General features: G+C 40.2%; 1 protein-coding gene and 1 pseudogene across 4 annotated transcripts in view; both read right to left on the reverse strand.

Annotated features, from left to right (window-relative positions):
* The window catches only part of SYTL4 (synaptotagmin like 4), a 188,293-nt gene that overhangs the window by 112,501 nt on the left and 53,151 nt on the right, over positions 1 to 22,641 (reverse strand). The gene's annotated exons all lie outside the window — the stretch shown is intronic.
* LOC131502865 (uncharacterized) lies at positions 10,623 to 15,579 on the reverse strand (annotated as a pseudogene).

Consider the following 22,641-nt stretch of genomic DNA (forward strand, 5'->3'; position numbering starts at 1 on the left):
TCTTCTCTTTCCCTCCCAAGGAAAAAGTAGGGGCTTGAGAGTTTTCTCTCAATCATGCCTACTGTGCTAGGAGGAGGGACTCTAGTGAGTACCATGAATTTTTCTACCCCGCTTTGATGCAGTTGGCTTCATGCTCATCTGGGGCGCAGGAACATCTTAACTGGTCTCTTGATTTCTTACAAAGGCAATTTTTCTGTGTATTACAGTTAAGTTGGTGCTTGTGTGGGGGAAGGAGGTTCTGGGGCTTCCTATTCTGCTTGGGGGAAGGAGGTTCTGGGGCTTCCTATTCTGCTATCTTGCTGAATACACTACCCATGAGTCTATTCATTCTTTTTAAAACAGCATTATTGAGTTATAATTCACACCCCACACAATCTAACCATTTAAAGTGTACAACTCAGTGGTTTTTAATATATTTACAGTGGCTTTTTATATATATTACAGATACAGGCAAGTACCACCACAATTTTAGAACATTTTTATCACCTCGAAAAAGGAACCTTGTACAATTTAGCTATCCATACACTCTCATTTACTATGAGACTAATTAACTATGTCTATAGATTTCCCTATTCTGGATATTTAATATGAATGGAATCATATGAAATCATGGTATTTTAAGCCTGGCTTGTTTTGCTTAGCATAATGTTGTTAAGCTTCAACTATGCAGCATTTATCAGTACATCATTACTTTTTATGACTGAATAACATTCCATTTTGTGGTTGTACTACATATACAAAAGAATTTTACAAATACCTCTCATTTAAAAATATTTAACAAAATAACTAATTAAACCCAAAAATATATAAAAATAATTATATACCAGGACCAGTTTCTTCCAACTATGTAAGTCTTGTTCAGTATTTAAATATCAATATAATGCATTATATTAAGAGGCTAAAGAAAAAGAATGGTATCAATTCTTGCTGAAAAAGCACTTGAGAAAACCTATATGTGAATTTCAATAAAGCTATTTTTTAAAGTCTCAGTAAACTATGAATAGAAGGGAACTTACTTTGAGTATTTTTACATCTATATTAATAAGAAATATTGTTCTGTCATTTTATATTTTTTGTGAAATGTCTGACAACTCTTGGCATCAAGGCACTATTGGTCTCATAGAAAAAAGCTAAAGCTGTTCCTTCTTTCATTTTTCCAAGAGTTTATATAGAATTAATATTAATTCTCCTTTAAATGGTTAGAATTTGCCAGTTAAGTGATATGGTCCTGGGGCTCTTGTTACAGGCATGTATTTTATTGATATAATTAGCATACCATAAAACCCAACCTTATAAAGTGTACATTTGTCAATTACTATGTTTACAGAGCTGTACAACTATTACAATTAATTTTAAAATATATTTATCTTTAAAAGAAATTGTATACCAACTGGTATTCTCCTACCCACCATGCTCTCCACTATATTCCTATGTAACCAATAATCTACTTGCTATCTATGTTTTTGCATATTACAGGCATTTCATATAAATGGAATTATAAAATATATGGTCCTTTGTGACTGGCTTCTTTCATGTAGCATACATGTTGTTAAGGTTCATCGATGTTGTATCATATATCAGTACTTCACTGTTTTTGATGTTTATTTTTGACAGAGAGAATGTGATCAGGGGAGGGGCAGAAAGAAAGGGGGACAGAAGATCTGTAGTGGGCCCTGCACCGACAGCAGCAAGCCCGATGTGAACCTTGAACTTATGAACCTTGAGATCATGACCTGAGTCAAAGTCGGACCCTCAACCGACTGAGCCTCCCAGGTGCCCCAGTACTTCAATGCTTTTAATGTCTGAATAATATTCCATTGTTTGGATATGTCACATTTGTCTATCCATTAATTAATGGACATTTAGGTTATTCCCACATTTTTGGCTATTATCAGTAATGCTGCTATGAACATTGTGTACAATTTTTTATGTGAACATGTTTTCAGTTCTGTTGGGTATACACCTAGGACTGGAATACCTCTATGTTAACTTAATGCTTAACCTTTTAACATTTTATTTCATATAGCAGTTGCACCATTTTCCATTCCTAACAATGTGTCAGGATTCCAATTTTTCCATGTCTTCATCATTTGTTTTTGTCTAGCTTTCTTATTATAGCCTTCCTGCTGTGTGTGAAGTGGAATCTCATTGTCATTTGGACTTGTATTTCTCTAACAACTGATAATGGTGAACATCTTTGCAAATGTTTATTGGTCATTTATATATCTTCTTTGGAGAAATGTCTACTCAAATCCTTTGTCCATTTCTAAGTTGGGCTGTATGTATTTGAGTTGAAAGGCCGCTTACATGAATGTTAAGAGTTCACACATTCTAGATACTAGACCCTAATCAAATATATGATGCAAATACTTTCTCCTTTTTGTGGATTTACTTTTTCATTTTATTAAAAATGAATTTTCAATGAATAAAATTTTATTTCACTAATGTCATTTGAAGCAAAGAAATTTTTATTTTTGATAAAGCATAATTTATCTATATTATCTTTTGTTGTCTTTTTCTTTAGGTATCATATCTAAAAAGCCATGACATAATCTAAGCACAAGATGTACACCTATGACCTTTTTTAAATTAAGTATTTAACTCCACTATAGGTAAAATACAGTGTTATATTCATTTCAAGTGTACAATATAGTGATTCAACAATTCCATACATTACCCAGTGCTCATCACAAGTGCACTCCTTAATCCCCACCACCTATTTCACCATCAGGGAAATGTCAAGCAAAACTACAATGAGGGGCAATTGCATGGCTCAGTCAACTAAGCGTCTGACTCTTGATTTTGGCTCAGTTCATGATCTCACAATTTGTGAGACCAAGCCCCATGCTGGGGTGGGCTCTGACAGCGATAAGCCTGCTTAGGAATCTCTCTCTCTGCTCCTCCCCTGCTTACACTCACTCTCTCAAGACAAACAAAACTTCAAAACAAAAACTACAATGAGATATCACCTCACATCTGTCAGAATGACTAAAATCAAAACTACAAGAAACAAGAAGCATTGGCAAGGATGTGGAGAAACAGGAACCCTCTTGCACTGTTGGTGGAAATGCAAACTGGTGCAGCCACTGTGGAAAAAAGTAGGGAGGTTCCTCAAAAAGTTAAAAATAGAATCAGGGAAGATGGCGGCATAGGAGGACTTTGGGCTCACCGTGCGTCCTGCTGATCACTTAGATTCCACCTACACCTGCCTAAATAACCCAGAAAACTGCCAGAGGATTAGCAGAACAGAGTCTCCAGAGCCAAGCACAGACAAGAGGCCCATGGAAGAGGGTAGGAAGGGCGGCGAGGCGGTGCGCGCTCCACGGACTGGCGGGAGGGAGCCGGGGCAGAGGGGCAGCCTGCCGGACAAGCAGAGCCCCCGAGTCTGGCTGGCAAAAGTGGAGGGGCCGGACGAAGTGTGGTCCAGCAGCAAGCGCGACTTAGCGTCTGGGAGGTCATAAGTGAACAGCTCTGCTCGGAAAGCGGGAAGACTGGAGGACAAAGGGAGGGAGAGCTGCTGAGCGCCCAGACAACAGAGCTCAGTTTGGCAGGGAACAACGGTGCTCGGCAACGCCATCTCCCTCGCCCATCCCCCAGCCAAAATCCCAAAGGGAACCAGTTCCTGCCAGGGAACTTGCTCCCTCCGCGCAAACACCCAACTCTGTGCTTCTGCGGAGCCAAACCTCCAGCAGCGGATCTGACTCACCCCTGCTGCCACAGGGCCCCTCCTAAAGTGGATCACCTAAGGAAAAGCCAGCTAAGCCTGCCCCTCCTGCTCCCGTGCACCTGGCCTACCCACCCCAGCTAATACGCCAGATCCCCAGCACCACAAGCCTGGCAGTGTGCAAGTACCCCAGATGGCCACGCCACCCCACAGTGAATCCCGCCTCTAGGAGAGGGGAAGAGAAGGCACACACCAGTCTGACTGTGGCCCCAGCGGTGGGCTGGGGGCAGACATCAGGACTGACTGCGGCCCCGCCCACCAACTCCAGTTATACACCACAGCACGGGGGAAGTGCCCTGCAGGTCCTCACCACTCCAGGGACTATCCAAAATGACCAAATGGAAGAATTCCCCTCAGAAGAATCTCCAGGAAATAACAACAGCTAATGAACTGATCAAAAAGGATGTAAATAATATAACAGAAAGTGAATTTAGAATAATAGTCATAAAATTAGTCGCTGGGCTTGAAAACAGTATAGAGGACAGCAGAGATTCTCTTGCTACAGAGATCAAGGGACTAAGGGACAGTCACGAGGAACTGAAAAACACTTTAAACGAAATGCAAGACAAAATGGAAACGACGACGGCTTGGAATGAAGAGGCAGAGAAGAGAATAGGTGAACTAGAAGATAAAGTTATGGAAAAAGAGGAAGCTGAGAGAAACAGAGATAAAAAAATCCAGGAGTATGAGGGGAAAATTAGAGAACTAAGTGACACACTAAAAAGAAATAATATACGCATAATTGGTATCCCAGAGGAGGAAGAGAGAGGGAAAGGTGCTGAAGGGGTACTTGAAGAAATTATAGCTGAAAACTTCCCTGAACTGGGGAAGGAAAAAGGCATTGAAATCCAAGAGGCACAGAGAACTCCCTTCAGACGTAACTTGAATCGATCTTCTGCACGACATATCATAGTGAAACTGGCAAAATACAAGGATAAAGAGAAAATTCTGAAAGCAGCAAGGGATAAACGTGCCCTCACATATAAAGGGAGACCTATAAGACTCGTGACTGATCTCTCTTTTGAAACTTGGCAGGCCAGAAAGGATTGGCACGAGATCTTCAGTGTGCTAAACAGAAAAAATATGCAGCCAAGAATCCTTTATCCAGCAAGTCTGTCATTTAGAATAGAAGGAGAGATAAAGGTCTTCCCAAACAAACAAAAACTGAAGGAATTTGTCACCACGAAACCAGCCCTACAAGAGATCCTAAGGGGGATCCTGTGAGACAAAGTACCAGAGACATCACTACAAGCATAAAACATACAGACATCACAATGACTCTAAACCCGTATCTTTCTATAATAACACTGAATGTAAATGAATTAAATGCGCCAACCAAAAGACATAGGGTATCAGAATGGATAAAAAAAACAAGACCCATCTATTTGCTGTCTACAAGAGACTCATTTTAGACCTGAGGACACCTTTAGATTGAAAGTGAGGGGATGGAGAACTATTTATCATGCTACTGGAAGTCAAAAGAAAGCTGGAGTAGCCATACTTATATCAGACAAACTAGACTTTAAATTAAAGGCTGTAACAAGAGATGAAGAAGGGCATTATATAATAATTACAGGGTCTATCCATCAGGAAGAGCTAACAATTATAAATGTCTATGTGCCGAATACCGGAGCCCCCAAATATATAAAACAATTACTCATAAACATAAGCAACCTTATTGATAAGAATGTGGTCATTGCAGGGGACTTTAACACCCCACTTACAGAAATGGATAGATCATCTAGACACACAGTCAATAAAGAAACAAGGGCCCTGAATGATACACGGGATCAGATGGACTTGACAGATATATTTAGAACTCTGCATCCCAAAGCAACAGAATATACTTTCTTCTCGAGTGCACATGGAACATTCTCCAAGATAGATCATATACTGGGTCACAAAACAGCCCTTCATAAGTTTACAAGAATTGAAATTATACCATGCACACTTTCAGACCACAATGCTATGAAGCTTGAAATCAACCACAGGAAAAAGTCTGGAAAACCTCCAAAAGCATGGAGGTTAAAGAACACCCTACTAACGAATGAGTGGGTCAACCAGGCAATTAGAGAAGAAATTAAAAAATATATGGAAACAAACGAAAATGAAAATACAACAATCCAAACGCTTTGGGACGCAGCAAAGGCAGTCCTGAGAGGAAAATACATTGCAATCCAGGCCTATCTCAAGAAACAAGAAAAATCGCAAATACAAAATCTAACAGCACACCTAAAGGAAATAGAAGCAGAACAGCAAAGGCAGCCTAAACCCAGCAGAAGAAGAGAAATCATAAAGATCAGAGCAGAAATAAACAATATAGAATCTAAAAAAACTGTAGAGCAGATCAACGAAACCAAGAGTTGGTTTTTTGAAAAAATTAACAAAATTGACAAACCTCTAGCCAGGCTTCTCAAAAAGAAAATGGAGATGACCCAAATAGATAAAATCATGAATGAAAATGGAATTATTACAACCAATCCCTCAGAGATACAAACAATTATCAGGGAATACTATGAAAAATTATATGCCAACAAATTGGACAACCTGGAAGAAATGGACAAACTCCTAAACACCCACACTCTTCCAAAACTCAATCAGGAGGAAATAGAAAGCTTGAACAGACCCATTACCAGCGAAGAAATTGAATCGGTTATCAAAAATCTCCCAACAAATAAGAGTCCAGGACCAGATGGCTTCCCAGGGGAGTTCTACCAGACGTTTAAAGCAGAGATAATACCTATCCTTCTCAAGCTATTCCAAGAAATAGAAAGGGAAGGAAAAATTCCAGACTCATTCTAGGAAGCCAGTATGACTTTGATTCCTAAACCAGACAGAGACCCAGTAAAAAAAGAGAACTACAGGCCAATATCCCTGATGAATATGGATCCAAAAATTCTCAATAAGATACTAGCAAATCGAATTCAACAGCATATAAAAAGAATTATTCACCATGATCAAGTGGGATTCATTCCTGGGATGCAGGGCTGGTTCAACATTCGCAAATCGATCAACGTGATACATCACATTAATAAAAGAAAAGAGAAGAACCATATGATCCTGTCAATCGATGCAGAAAAGGCCTTTGACAAAATCCAGCACCCTTTCTTAATAAAAACCCTTGAGAAAGTCGGGATAGAAGGAATATACTTAAAGATCATCAAAGCCATTTATGAAAAGCCCACAGCTAACATCATCCTCAATGGGGAAAAACTGAGAGCTTTTTCCCTGAGATGAGGAACACGACAGGGATGCCCACTCTCACCCCTGTTGTTTAACATAGTGTTGGAAGTTCTAGCATCAGCAATCAGACAACAAAAGGAAATCAAAGGCATCAAAATTGGCAAAGATGAAGTCAAGCTTTCGCTTTTTGCAGATGACATGATATTATACAGGGAAAATCCGATAGACTCCACCAAAAGTCTGCTAGAACTGATACATGAATTCAGCAAAGTTGCAGGAGACAAAATCAATGTACAGAAATCACTTGCATTCTTATACACTAACAATGAAGCAACAGAAAGACAAATAAAGAAACTGATCCCATTCACAATTGCACCAAGAAGCATAAAATACCTAGGAATAAATCTAACCAAAGATGTAAAAGATCTGTATGCTGACAACTATAGAAAGCTTATGAAGGTAATTGAAGAAGATATAAAGAAAGGGAAAGACATTCCCTGCTCATGGATTGGAAGAATAAATATTGTCAAAATGTCAATACTACCCAAAGCTATCTACACATTCAATGCAATCCCAATCAAAATTGCACCAGCATTCTTCTCGAAACTAGAACAAGCAATTCTAAAATTCATATGGAACCACAAAAAGTCCCGAATAGCCAAAGCAATTTTGAAGAAGAAGACCAAAGCAGGAGGCATCACAATCCCAGACTTTAACCTCTACTACAAAGCTGTCATCATCAAGACAGCATGGTATTGGCACAAAAACAGACACATAGACCAATGGAATAGAATAGAAACCCCAGAACTAGACCCACAAACGTATGGCCAACTCATCTTTGACAAAGCAGGAAAGAACATCCAATGGAAAAAAGACAGTCTCTTTAACAAATGGTGCTGGGAGAACTGGACAGCAACATGCAGAAGGTTGAAACTAGACCACTTTCTCACACCATTCACAAAAATAAACTCAAAATGGATAAAGGACCTGAATGTGAGACAGGAAACCATCAAAACCCTAGAGGAGAAAGCAGGAAAAGACCTCTCTGACCTCAGCCGTAGCAATCTCTTACTCAACACATCCCCAAAGGCAAGGGAATTAAAAGCAAAAATGAATTACTGGGACCTTATGAAGATAAAAAGCTTCTGCACAGCAAAGGAAACAACCAACAAAACTAAAAGGCAACCAACGGAATGGGAAAAGATATTTGCAAATGACATATCGGACAAAGGGCTAGTATCCAAAATCTATAAAGAGCTCACCAAACTCCACACCCGAAAAACAAATAACCCAGTGAAGAAATGGGCAGAAAACATGAATAGACAGTTCTCTAAAGAAGACATCCGGATGGCCAACAGGCACATGAAAAGATGTTCAACGTCGCTCCTTATCAGGGAAATACAAATCAAAACCACACTCAGATATCACCTCACGCCAGTCAGAGTGGCCAAAATGAACAAATCAGGAGACTATAGATGCTGGAGAGGATGTGGAGAAACGGGAACCCTCTTGCACTGTTGGTGGGAATGCAAATTGGTGCAGCCACTCTGGAAAGCAGTGTGGAGGTTCCTCAGAAAATTAAAAATAGACCTACCCTATGACCCAGCAATAGCACTGCTAGGAATTTACCCAAGGGATACAGGAGTACGGATGCATAGGGTCACTTGTACCCCAATGTTTCTAGCAGCACTCTCAACAATAGCCAAATTATGGAAAGAGCCTAAATGTCCATCAACTGATGAATGGATAAAGAAATTGTGGTTTATATACACAATGGAATACTACGTGGCAATGAGAAAGAATGAAATATGGCCTTTTGTAGCAACGTGGATGGAACTGGAGAGTGTGATGCTAAGTGAAATAAGCCATACAGAGAAAGACAGATACCATATGGTTTCACTCTTATGTGGATCCTGAGAAACTTAACAGAAACCCATGGGGGAGGGGAAGGAAAAAAAAAAAAAAGAGGTTAGAGTGGGAGAGAGCCAAAGCATAAGAGACTGTTAAAAGCTGAGAACAAACTGAGGGTTGATGGGGGGTGGGAGGTAGGGGAGGGTGGGTGATTGGTATTGAGGAGGGCACCTTTTGGGATGAGCACTGGGTGTTGTATGGAAACCAATTTGACAATAAATTTCATATATTGAAAAAAAAAAGTTAAAAATAAAAACACCCTACAATCCAGTAATTACACTACTGGGCATTTACCCCCAAAATACAAAAGCACCAATGCCTTTTTGTAAAAATTTTACAGTTCCAGTTCTTACATACGGGTTTTTGATACACTGAGTTAATTCACATATATAGAATGAGACAGGGGTCCAGGAAGATTTGTTGACAAGACTGTTCTTTCTCCATTGAATTGTCTTGGCATCTTTATTGAAAATCAAATGACCACAAACATATTGGTTTATTTCTAGACTCCCAATTCTATTCCACTGATCTATGTAAGTATCTTCATGACAGTGTCACACTGCTCTGATTACTGTAGCTTTGTAGTAAACTGTGAAACAGCTAAGATTCTCTTAGCTCTTATGTGTTCCTTATGAATTTCCATGTGAATTTTTTTAATGTTATTTATCGTTAAGAAACAGAGAGTATGTGCATGGGGGAGAGGCAGAGAGAGAGGGAGACACAGAACCATCTGACACAGGGCTTGAACTCACAAACCATGAGATCATGACCTGAGCCAAAGTCGGACACTCAACCGACTGAGCCACCCAGGCACCCCATGAAATTTAAAATCAGAATGCCAATGTTAGAGAAAAACAAGTATTGCAATTCTGATAGAGATTGCATTGAATTGGTAGATCATTTTGGCTAATATTACCATCTTAACAATATTAAGCCCTCCAATCTATAAACAGAATATCTTTCCATTTATTTAATTTTATCCAATGATGTTTTGTAATTTTCAGTGTATAAGTCATGTATTTCACTATTACTAATATTTTATTCTTTTTTGATGCTATTGTAAATAAAATTATTTTCTTAAATTCATTTTTTAATTAATTGCTAGTATATAGAAATAGGACTGATTTTTATATTGATCTTGTATCCTGCAATGTTTCTGAACTCATTTATTAGTTCTAATAGTTTTCTATATGTGTGTAGATTCCTTAGGATTTCTTATATAGAAGATTATGTGATCTGAAAGTAAACACAGAAAGTAAATACTTTCTGACCTGGATGGGTTTTTTTCCCTATTTGTTTGTTTCAGGTTTAGTAAGGTATAACTGATAAAAATCGTATGTATTTAAGGTATACAATTTGATGTTTTGATATATGTATACATTGTGAAATGATCACCACAATCAAGTTAATTACCATCTCCATTATCTAATATAATTACCTTTTTGTGTATGTGGTAAGAATATCTCTTAGCAAATCTCAAGTTTACAATACAGTATTTCTAATTAGTTACTATGCTATACATTAGATCTCTAGGACTTATTTATCATGCATAACTGAAACTTTGTACCCTTTTCCCATCTCCCCATTTTCCCCTCACCTCAGCCCCTGGCAACAACCATTCTATTCTCTGCTATGAATTTGACTGTTTTAGATTCCCTATTTGCATTAGGGTTTTCTAGAGAAACAGAACCAAGAGGATAGATGGATGGATATAGAACTACAGATACAGATAGAGCTACATAGATATAGATAAGAGGGGACTACAAATTAGTCATGTGATTATGGAGGCCAAGAAATCCCAAGATCTGCCATTTGCAAGCTGCAGAACTAGGAAAGCTGGTGGTGTAATTCAGTCTGAATGCAAAGGCCTGAGAAATGGGGGGCTAATTGTGTAAATTCCAGTCTGAGTCTAAAAGCCCAAGAGCCAGGAGTGCCAATCTACAAATGCAGGAGGAGATGGATATTCCAGCTCAAGCAAAGAGTAAATTTGCCCTTCCTCTGTCTAATCTATTTAGGCCCTGAAAGGATTGGATGATGCCTACCCACATTAAGTGAGGGTGGCCTTTACTCAGTCTACAAATTCAAATGTTAATTACTTCTGGAAATATCCTCATAGACACACCTAGAAAACATGTTTTAGCAACAATCTGAGCATCCTGTAGCCCATTTTGATGATACATAAAATAACCAACATAAGTCCACCACTTGTCAACTTGGCACCAATACATATCTCCTTAATCTCCAAATAAATAACAAGGTCATAATTCTACCTAACATGATACAGTTCTCTTGCATATAAAATATATTAATCCATTCTCCAGAAGATAAGGTAGAGTCCTTGAGTGGTGGTCACTCTTCTGATATTGTGTAACTTAAATACTATGATGTAAAATTAGCAATACTTAAAAACTGTTATTAAGTCAATTCATGATAAGGAAATAAGGAAACAAAGATATTTGCTTAATTTATGTGTATATACACACACACATTTATAACAAAATGAGGAAATATTCATGGTAATTACAGTCCTCATTTCTGTAACTGGTAATGTGGTTGTAGGTGGTATTTATAACTTTCTTGTAATACCCATTCTATATTCCCTTTGCCTTCAGTGAACACCTACCCCAAGTGGTCACTGTTTCTTTAGCTGGCAGGGTAACCCTAACTTTCATTCCTGAAGGGTATGGGCTATTAGTAGTCCTGCCTCAATTTGTTTGTGGTAATTTTCCATTGACTTTGATCACAAGTCATGGTAACACTAAGAAAAATCCTAAGAGATCTACTGTATTCCAGACATATTTTTCCTAAGTTCCATTGTGTAGTAGTAATCCAATTTTCCCAACAGTCAAGAACAATCACCCCAGGAAACATCATAACTCCTTTCTTTGCCTGTTGATTCAGAGGCATAAGGAGCCCAACGTGGCTGGATGGCTGTCTTAACTTCCAGTTCAATGGAATCATTGTTGTGTCACCCAACAGAAGCTTTCCTCCCTCTGGCACTAAGTCCTCTAGGCCAGCAGAACATAATGAGAACAGAAAACAAAAATTGTGCTAGTGGGTCATTATAATAGTGAGTGGTGCACTTTCATTTCTACCCCTTGATTACTGGACCTGTGAATCCTGACTATAGGAGAAATAGCACCATATACTGGACACTTATTCAGAGCATATGGTTTTCTGAAGAACCTTGTCCTGGGCCTGCAAGGTATTGCCACCTAGCTGGGTACTGTAACTGAATCTTAAAATGTCATTCCACTGTTCTATTAAGCAAGCTGCTTCAGGATGATAGGGAATATAAGACCAGGGAATTCCATGAACCCATCACCATACTTCTTTTGCAGTGAAGTGAGCTCCTTGATCAAAGGCAAAGCTCTGTGAAATACCATGATGGTGGATAAGGCATTCTTTACGTCCACAGATGGTAGTTTTGGAGGAATCACTGCATGCAGTGTAGGCAAGTCTGTATCCAGTAAGTCTATTCTGATAAGGACAAATGTTGCCCCTTCCATGATGGGAGCAGCCCTATGTAATCAACCTGCCACAAGGTAGCTGACTGATTATACCAGGGAATGGTACCACATCAGGGGCTCAGTCTTGGTCTCTACTGTTGGCAGGTTGTGCACTCAGAGTTGGCCATAGCCATGTTGGCCTTGGTAGGTGAAGTACATGTTGCTGAGTCTATGTATAACCACCACCCTGCCACCATGGCCACTTTGTTCATGAGTCCACTGGGCAATGACAGAAGTGTCTGTGAAAAGAGGCTGAATGGTACCTATAGAATGTGTCATCCTACCTACTTACATTAAACTATTCCTCTGGTAAGGTAACCCTTTGGTGACCATTCACACGGGACATAAATATCTTCACATCTTTTTCCTATTCAGAGAGGTCTGTCCACATACTTCTTCCCTAAATTTCTTTGTCACCAATTTTTCAATCATGTTCTTTCCAAGTCCCTGACCATGCCACAGCCCATGAACTGGTATATAATCACATGTCTGGTCATTTTTTTCCAAGCTAAATGAACCATCAGAGGTACTACCTGAAGTTCTGCCCACTGCAAGGCCTTCCCTTCACCACTGTCCTTCAGGGATGTCCCAGAGAGGGGCTATCATGCTGTAGATATCCACTTTCAAGTGTGCCTGCATACCACATAGAACCATCTGTAAACCAGTTCCAAAGTCTTTTCTTCCTGCCAATTGATTGTAGGGAACTCCCCGCATGAAGCAATAGATGCAGGCTAGGAGAGAGAAGGCAGTATAGCAGGAGTGGGGATCGTGGGCATTTGGGCCACTTCTTCATGTAACTTGGGTCTTTGGGGCCTGATCACATATATGCCAGTTCCATTTGATGATGGAGTGTTGCTGTGCATGCCCAACTTTAAGGCTTGCTGGGTCAGACAACACCCAGTTCATGAAAGGCAATGCAGGTCACATGATAACTTGGTGGCCCATGGTCAGGTATTAGTCTTACACCCAGGAGCAAGCCAAGAACAGTTTCTCAAAAGGATAGCATCTGCAGATGATGGCAGGGTCTTGCTTCAAAATCCTAAAGGACTGCACTGCAATTCACCTACAGAAATCTACCAAAGGATTCAAACATCATCTCTGTCACTGACACTTAAAGCACCAATGGATCTTCTGGATCATATGGCCCAAGTGCAGTACATCTTTCTCAGCAACCTGGACTTTTACAGAGCCTTCTCTTGTTCTGGATCTGTCAAAACTAGCAATTTTCAAGTCACTCAGTAAATGGACTGTAGTAACACACCCAAATAAAGAATATGTTCCTCCTAAAATCCAGAGACCTACTAGGGACTGTGCCTATTTCTTAGTTGTAAAAGGGACCAAATACAACAACTTATCCTTCACCTTAGAAGAGATGTCTCAGCATTGATGCTCCACATCACTGGATCCATAGAAATTTCAGATAGAAGACCCCTGAATTTTAGTTGAATTTAATCCCCACCCTCTGACATACAACTGTATCACCAATAAGTCTAGATTAGTTGCTGCTTCTCACTCACTAGGTCCAATGAGTATAATATAATCAATACAATGGACCAGTATCACATCTTGTGGAAGGGAAAGGCAATCCAGATCCTTTAACTAAATCATGACATAGAGCTAAACAATTGATATACCCCTGAGGTAGGACAGTGAGGGTATATGGCTGATCTTGCCAGCTGGAAGCAGACTGCTTCTGGTGGGTCTTATGGATAGGTATGGGGGAAAAAATACATCTGCCAGATCAACAGGTACATACCAGATACTGCACAATGTTAATCTGCTCAAGCAATGAAACCATAACTGGTACAGCACCTGCAACTGGAGTCACTACCTGGTTAAGCTTATAATAATCCATTGTCATTCTCCATCGGTCTTCTGTACAAACAGAAGATTTGAAGGATAATATGATAAAAATCACCCCTGCATCTTTCAAATCCTTACTGGTGGTACTAATCTCTGCAATCCCTCCAGGAATGTGGGGTTTTTAAATTTTATTATCAAAGTATTTTTGATTTATTATTTTCCTAGGTAAAGTTCTAAAGGCTTCTACTTGCCCTTTCCCACCATCATAGCCCTCACTCCACAGATCAGGAAACAATATGGGGATTCTGCCAGCTGTTATGTGTGTCTATTCCAGTTATGCATTCTGAACTGAGGAAATCCTCCAGTTCAGAATCCTCCAGTGGGTTTGGGGACCCACAGGACTCACTGAGATATAGATCTGAGCTAAAACTGCATTGATCACCTGACCTTCATAAGCCCATACTCTGACTGCAGGGCAACAGAAATGTTTCAGGTCTCCTAGAATCAATGTCAGTTCAAATCCAGTGTCCAGTAGTCCCTGAAAGGTCTAATTATTTCCTTTTACTGTACAGTTTCCTTGGCAAAAAACTACATGTCCTTTTGGACAATTCAGTAACAGTATAAATTTTCAGTAGTGTACTGGGGCCCTTCCTCAAGGGAACGCCCTTTGCTCAAAGGGTTGTGGGTCTGCAAACTGTTCCAAGTGTGGGAATTTATTGAGAAGCTGTGACTCTTGGTTTTTAGGATATTAATTAGACTTTTATGTGACCTAAAACTTTTCTGTTTACACAGATCAAGTAAGAATCTAGTAGGCTTCCTATTTCACTTTTTAGAACACAATAATTAACCAGTGCCATAAGTCTGCATGAATCAGAAAAATCTGCTACTTTGACTCTACTGTCCATTACAGTAACCACACCCATCTTCCCTTTGGTGTTTGAGTGCCACCACTTGGCCCCTACTACTCCAGGAACCAATTACTCCCAATGCATTTAGGTTTCCCAATTGAGTGCTTATGGTTCCCACTGTTAAGGTCTGGCCTACAGAGAAGAGTAATCACAAAGCTCTGTAAGGATACTAGGGCTCCAAACACAAAATTATTTCTCAAAATATTGGTGAAAGGTGTGATTTCTGGACCCTCCCAGTATGGATGAGTACATCTTAAATGACAAATCCACTCTAACAGTCCAACTTCACTAAGCCTCCAAACACCTTCATCTATGTTAAACCAAGGGAGATGAGGCATTTCCAATTCACATAAGGTAGGCTACCTTTTGGTCCATATTTCAGCCAATCAACCAATTAAAGCCCTTTCTAACTTCCCAAGCTACAACATTACATGCAGAATCTCTGCTTAGTAAACTGTTGGAGGTCACTGAGAGCATGTGACCCCTGAATGACCCGTAAGCTAGACCCAGGCAATCAGATGCATAAAGCTTTTAAATAATGTTTGTGGAGAAGACTTTTAAGATTTGTGTTTGCCCTTCCTTTTGGGATGAGCACTGGGCGTTGTATGGAAACCAATTTGACAGTAAATTTCATATATTAAAAAATAAATAAATAAATAAATAAATAAATAAATAAAAAGAGAGGGTAGAGAGCTTTGAGAGATGAAGCTGAAGAGGTCTTTGTTGCTCTTTGCTCTGTGATGAGGGAGAGACACACGGACCTTTTTTAGGGACATAGTACCAGACAGGTTTATTGTGAGTAGAAAACATACGTGTGCACCTCTTTGCTTAATGTCTGATATGACATTAATTAAACAGGAAATGTTTGGTTGTGGTCACTTTCTTTTCCTCTTTCTTTCCTTTTATTGCCTGTCTTTTGAGTTCATTACGAACAAGAATTTGGTCTTCTGTTTCGGGGGATCCCCTTAGTGCCCGTGCTGGCTGTGAACTGCTTGGTAAATGCTCAATACATGACAGCTGGCTTACCATTATTATTACTAAGCAGTCCTTTGTATGCGAGGATTTTACATATATTTTCTTACTTGGGCTTTTTCTTAATAAAAATTACTTTGGATTTATAGTAATAAATTGAGTTTCTGGCATCTGAAAAAAAAAAAAAGATTTGTGTTTGCCCTTGATGAATAATCTTATGGAAACCATAAACTAAATTTTAAGTAATATCAGTCGGTATTTTATTTTTTTGTTTATTTTTGAGAGAGACACAGTGCAAGCAGGGGAGGGGCAGAGAGAGAGGGTGACACAGAACCCAAAGCCAGTTCCAGGCTCTGAGCTGTCAGCACAGAGCCCAATGCAGGGCTTGAACTCACAGACCACAAGATCATGAACTGAGCCAAAGTCAGAAAGAAGCTTAACTGACTGAGCCACCCAGGCACCCCTAGCATTTGGTATTTTGAAACTTAATCTGTTTCACTGTCAATCACAACATTCTCCACTTTGTTCTCCTTAATTTCCCACTGATCCCACCTCTTAGTGTGTCAATCAGACTTTGTCACAAGCACTCAAACTTTAAGTCATGACAGGTTGTGTCTTCCAAGCTGTGCAAAATACCTACCAGAGTCTTCAACTTCTTATCCTGCTCTCCCACCTTGTCTGCTAGCCTCAAAGCTATCAGAGTAGTAAGTTAACAGCACATCTTTCCTTATTTTGGCTCTTCTGCCAACTTCCTAACTGGAGCTTCAGCCTCTAATTGGACTGAACTGCCCACAGTAGACAACCAGCTCAACAAAAGTAGTCATCTGTTTCCTTTCTTTGCTTTGATGCACTATGCAGTTTCTCAAACAAGCACATAGAAACAATCAGCATTTTCAGGTCAGGGGGTCTCTGTACTCAAGCAAAGATCAACAATCATCTAACATATGGGCTACCCTTCCCCACAGAGGTTGACAGCCAACTTAGGATTTCCCCCTATAGGTGCCTCTTTCCCAAGACCCATTTCTCCAGTCTCCTGGCTGGTTCGCCAATCGTTTATTCACAAATGGGCCCCATACACAGAGGGCTAGGAGAGAACAAAGAAAGATACACTCTAGGGGTGCCTGAGAAGCCCAGTTGGTTGAGCATCTGACTCTTGATTTCAGCTCAAGTCATGATCCTAGGGTTGTGGGATTAAGCCCCACATTGGGCTCCATGCTGAGCATGAAGACTGCTTAAGATTCTCTTTCTCTCTCTCTCTCTCTCCCTCTCCCCTGCTTGCACTTTCTCACTCCCCATAAAATAAATAAAATGAGGGGAAAATTTTAAAACATAAAATAAAGAGACCACTCCAGATTGGTAGTAGTTTTAATAAGCAAGGGAACTTACATTCAAGATTTATCTTGGACAGCTACAAGATGAATAAATCTCTGCATTCAATCACCAGAGCCTTACAAGTTTATATAGAGGCCTTAACTAGATTCAGTCACATATTCCTTCCAGATAGTCTCAGCCACACATTGCTCTCTCAAGGCTGCCTCCTTGAAAACAACTGCCACTGAGAATGGGGGACAGAATGTACATTCCAATGACAGGAGAGGGGGTAAGGAGACTCTGATTTCCCAGGTACAGCTTATGGGTCAACTGGCAGTCACATCCTCTCAATGACCTCCTCCGGCAATAATTCTAGTTATTTTAAAAAATGATGTCACAGTGGGGTGCCCAGCTGGCTCAGTAGGAAGAGCATGCAACTCTTGATCTCGGGGTCATAAGTTCAAGCCCCACTTTGTGTGTAGAGATTACTTAAATAAATATGACTTTAAAAAAATGATGTCACAAAAATAACCAAGTTCCCTTGCAAATGCATTATAATAAACTCTCATCAGATCTTTATTATGCAGACCATTTTTAAGTCTTTTGTCATTTGCAGACAGTTATTGTTTTATTCAGATGCTTTGCAAAAGTGTTCCTGCAAAAGTACTTCATCTTCAAGGAGAGTCATGGAAAAGGTTCTGACAAGCAAAGGTTTCTCTGATAATTAAGACCATACCACTGAACTGAATAAGAATTTACAGAACTCTACTGAAAAAACTGATGATTTCATTAAACTGCTAACAAAAGATCAAAATCAAGAATTACATGAGGCTAAATGATAAGAATATAATTATTTTTATGACTTTTTGTTCAAAACATTGCTAGTTCTTTTGTGTATGTGTGTTTTACACATTAAATTTTTTCTCTTTTCTCTTAACCTATTAGCAATTTGCTAACATATACATTTGTCAATAATGATAAAAGTTTTCTCCCTACCTGATCTCTCCAGAATTCAGAAACTCTTACTGATTATTCTTATAGTCATGACAATATAGTTATTTGCATAAGTTCAATGAAAATCCATTCTTCTTATAACAGGGCACAATTAGAAACACTGGTTACATTACCAGAGCTTTGACTACAATATCATATTCAAAAATGTGCATAGAATCAGATATGACCAGACAGCATTAAGGAACACATTATCATGGTTAAGAACTTCCCTTCCTACCAAGGGATGGATTGAGAGCATATTCCATCAACCCACCTCTGAGATACCCAACACCATGAAAGTAAAGGTATGGAAGTCACAGGAAACACCAATTCCCAGATTCTAAGCATGAATCAATGTGCTATGCTGCTGAGATACACCATGCCCCATCATTCCTCAAAAGGGGTTATCTACTGGAGTTTGTGATAGGACATCCCACCAGGATGGGTAAATTTCTTTGCACCTCTGGGTCACGGAGGATTATTCAATCTATACTGGGATCCCGTTGTCCTGTTGCAAGCCAGACCTACTGAAATACAATATACGTGTAACAAAACATGTATCATTAGAAGAGAGGTAAAGGTGGGAGTTCTGCTCTAGCAGATCCCACCCCCAGTCTATCTCTTCACACCTGACAGTCTTGCCTCCCTCTGCCAACATGTATGGTATGCACAACCAGGTCAAATTCCTAAAGCTGCAGCCACATTAACATATGAGGTTCAAGCCACAAGGGTAATTCTTATAGAAGGGGAAGACATTTCCATACTCAAGTACCCAAGTTCCTACTAAATATCTGTCTTTTCAACCTTAGATTTCTGCTGATCCTGTAGGATCCAGTCAGTGAATGAACACATTCTGTTTTCTGCCAATGCTATCATTTGGCCACTGTCTGTATACCCTCCATTGGCCTGGAGGACATTATAGCACACATAGAAGCCTTCACTAAATTCACCCAACAAGACTTAAATAATAGACAGCAAAACCTATCTTTACTGAACACTGAAATATCTGTAACAAGAAAAACTGTCCTCCAAAATGGGATGGTCTTGGGACATTATTACTGCCTCACAAGGAGGCACCTATGCCATTATACAAACAAAATATTGTGTGTTCATACCTGATGAGTCTGCTAATGTATCATCTTATTAAATCACATGAGGACACAAGTGAATGCCTGAGTGATTCAAACACTAGCCTAGGGGACTTAGGAAATCAGCGGTTTGGATTGCGGTGCTCCTGGTAGAAAAAAAGTTACAAGCTGTACCTGGTACATGAGGCTCTTGATTGACCCCCTCTCTTGTCCTTTGGATATATGTTCTGCCCACTGTATACCTTTTTAGGTGCCACTTCAAGGATGCAGACTTGAGACCATCTGGACCGTGTATATGACTGAATCCCATTAAGACCTCTATATAAACTTTTAAGATTCTAGTGGATGGGAGCAGAGATCTACTCCTCTTGCAGCCACCTAAGACAAGCCTCACGTGTAAGTTCCCTTGCTTATTAAAATTGCCTCCTGCCAAACTATAGCAGCTTTCTTCTTCAGTCTCTCCATGCCCTCTGTATATGGGGGCCAATTCCAAATTTCACCCAAGGAACTCTCAAAGTTATGAACCAACATGAGCCCATATCAATAAATTTGGTCTAATCCAACTTTATGTTCTTTCCACCATTATTCTAACACTCTTCGTACACATTCCTACAATTTCCCCTGGACTTATGCTTGTATAAATTACTTGAAAAACTCAAGTAATTCATTTGGAGTGTAGTACACCTCCTCATTAATCACACTTTATACCACATCCTTAGAGGCCTGCTGGGACTTGAATCTAGTTATAGAAGCAGTGAGGGGTGATGAGAGTGGATCCTGAAGAGTCTCGGTATTGTCTTGCATGGCAACTGCCTATGGAGAAGCCATTACCATTTCCTCAGGCAATGCACTGTTAATCCCCATAGATAGGTGGAAAGGCCCATACCCCTGTGAGTAGGGAGGTGGCTGAGAACTCCTGCTGGAACTCTCTTGTGAGGGGAGAGGCTGGCCACCACCGTTTACGTTCCCTCTCCACCTTTTTTAAAATAATTATTTTTATGTTTATTTATTTTTGAGAGAGAGAGAGCCAGAGTACGAGTAGGGGAGGAGCAGAGAGAGGAGACACAGAATTTGAAGCAGGCTCCAGGCCCTGAGCTGTCAGCACAGAGCCCGATGTGGGGCTTGAACTCATAAACTGCGAGATCATGACCTGAGCCGGTCGGACACTCAACCACCTGAGCCACTCAGGCATCCCACCCCTCCACCTTTTAAGCACAGACAGGAGCAGGGTCCAAGTGCTCTAGTGGACCTACTGAGGGTAGGGAGGTCACTTCTGCTATAGTTGAGGAAAACATTTTTGTTGGTGCTGGGCAGGCCAATTCTGCTGGGGGCATGAATTCCACTAAGGATGAAGAGGCTGCTTCCACTGGGAGTGGGAGGACCTCTTCTACTGGCAAAAAAATTCTTCAGTATTTAGAACCTCAATGTCCCTAGCTTCATCAGAATCTTCCTACACATCCTCATCCCAATTTAGAGGATCCCATTCTTTCCCAATCAATGCCCTCACTTTAATAGAAGATATGTTGCAAGGCTAAGAGTTAAACTCATGTTGTAACTCAGCCAATTACAAGCTGAGATTCTGTATTTGATTTTCAGGAATTTCAAACCTGCAGCTATAAGAGGTAAGACTCTCCTTCAAGGCATACATGAAAGCTTTTAGGTCATTTATGTGACACTTGAGCTGGGAATTCAAATCCCTGAGCTCATTCTTTTCTTTCACCTCTTTGTCCGGCAACATTAGAAGCAACCAACTAATGTTATTATTATATTCCTTAGTTTTCAAAAAATGTTGAAAAGTATCATATACTGAGTCATTTAGCTCCTTGTTTCTTAGGTATGTTTATTAAGAGTATCTGCTGCAGATATTTTGCATATCTTTGTGAACACTTTCTACCAGGGACCATCTGTGTTCAATTTCCTAATGGAAATAGAGTCATTAGTGTCTTTACATCTAATTAGATTGGAGAGCCAATTCCAAAAACAGCAGAACCAAATCAGAAAACATCCTTAAACTTCTATTCCTCTAGAACCATTCTTGGTACCAAGATCTGTATTGGTCAATGTCTCCCAGAAACAGAATAGGATACAGATAATGACAGAGAGACAGCCAGACAATGAGAGGGAGAAGGAAAGAGAGAGAGAGATAGAGAAAGAGAGACAGGAGAGGAGAGAGAGAGAGAGAAAGAACAGAGAAGAGAGGCGATTTATTATAGGAACTGGATCACATAGGGAGGCTGAAAAAAACCTACTTTCAGATATATGCACACCCATCTTCATTGTGGCATTACTTACAATAACCAAGACATGGAAGCCACTCAAGTGTTCCTCAATGGATAAATATAGAAAATGTGGTAGATATAGAGCAATTCCCCCTGAAGGAGAATGGAGGGCTGACTGAAAACCAAAACAAAGGATAAAGGGACCACATAGAGAATGGCAGGAGAGACGGAGGCACAGACACTATAAGGATGAAAATCCCACCCCAAAGACTGCAAAGTGAAGTGGAGAGGGTCAGTACTGAGGAAACAGGAGCAAATTTGTTTGCCCTGGATCAGAGAAAAAAGATGCAATTTAAAAGGGCAACACCAATGGAAAAGCACGAACACTCCATCAAATGGTGGGGGCCTACTGTAACTCCTTGTGAGGGGAGAGGCTGGCCAGCACCGCTGTTCACATTCCCCTTCCACCTTTTAAGCACAGACAGGAGCAGGGTCCAGATGCCCTAGTGGGCCCACTGCCACAGCATTCCCCAAGCCTCTAGAATACACCAGCCCCAGACACCTTGGAATACAGAAAAAAAGCTGTGGTTTAAAAGAGCAACTGAAATATCAAGGAACAAGTCCTAAAGCTCAAACAGCGGGGAGCTATAGGAACTCACTGAAATCAAAAGGACTGGTGACTACATTCCCCCTCCACCTTAATAGTGCAGATGGGAACAGGGTTCAGGCACCCTAGCCACTTGCTGCTTCAGCAAGTAGTGGCCCCTGACAAACACCAGTCCCAGCTATACCCTCAAGGTGGCCCCACTGGCTGAAACCACCCTGAGCTCCAACCATCCCACCCAGACAACACTAGTGGAACACACATGGACACTCCCACATAATGACCACTATACCTCCAGCAGAATGACCAAGGCAACCTAAGTGCAAAGAATCCCAGAACATTCCAGGCCCACACCCAATTCAGCCCCAAACAACTTGTCAGGGCAATCACTGCATGAAATGCCATGAAACAAATCT

Source organism: Neofelis nebulosa, chromosome X (assembly GCF_028018385.1).
Source record: "Neofelis nebulosa isolate mNeoNeb1 chromosome X, mNeoNeb1.pri, whole genome shotgun sequence".
Taxonomy (NCBI): domain Eukaryota; kingdom Metazoa; phylum Chordata; class Mammalia; order Carnivora; family Felidae; genus Neofelis; species Neofelis nebulosa.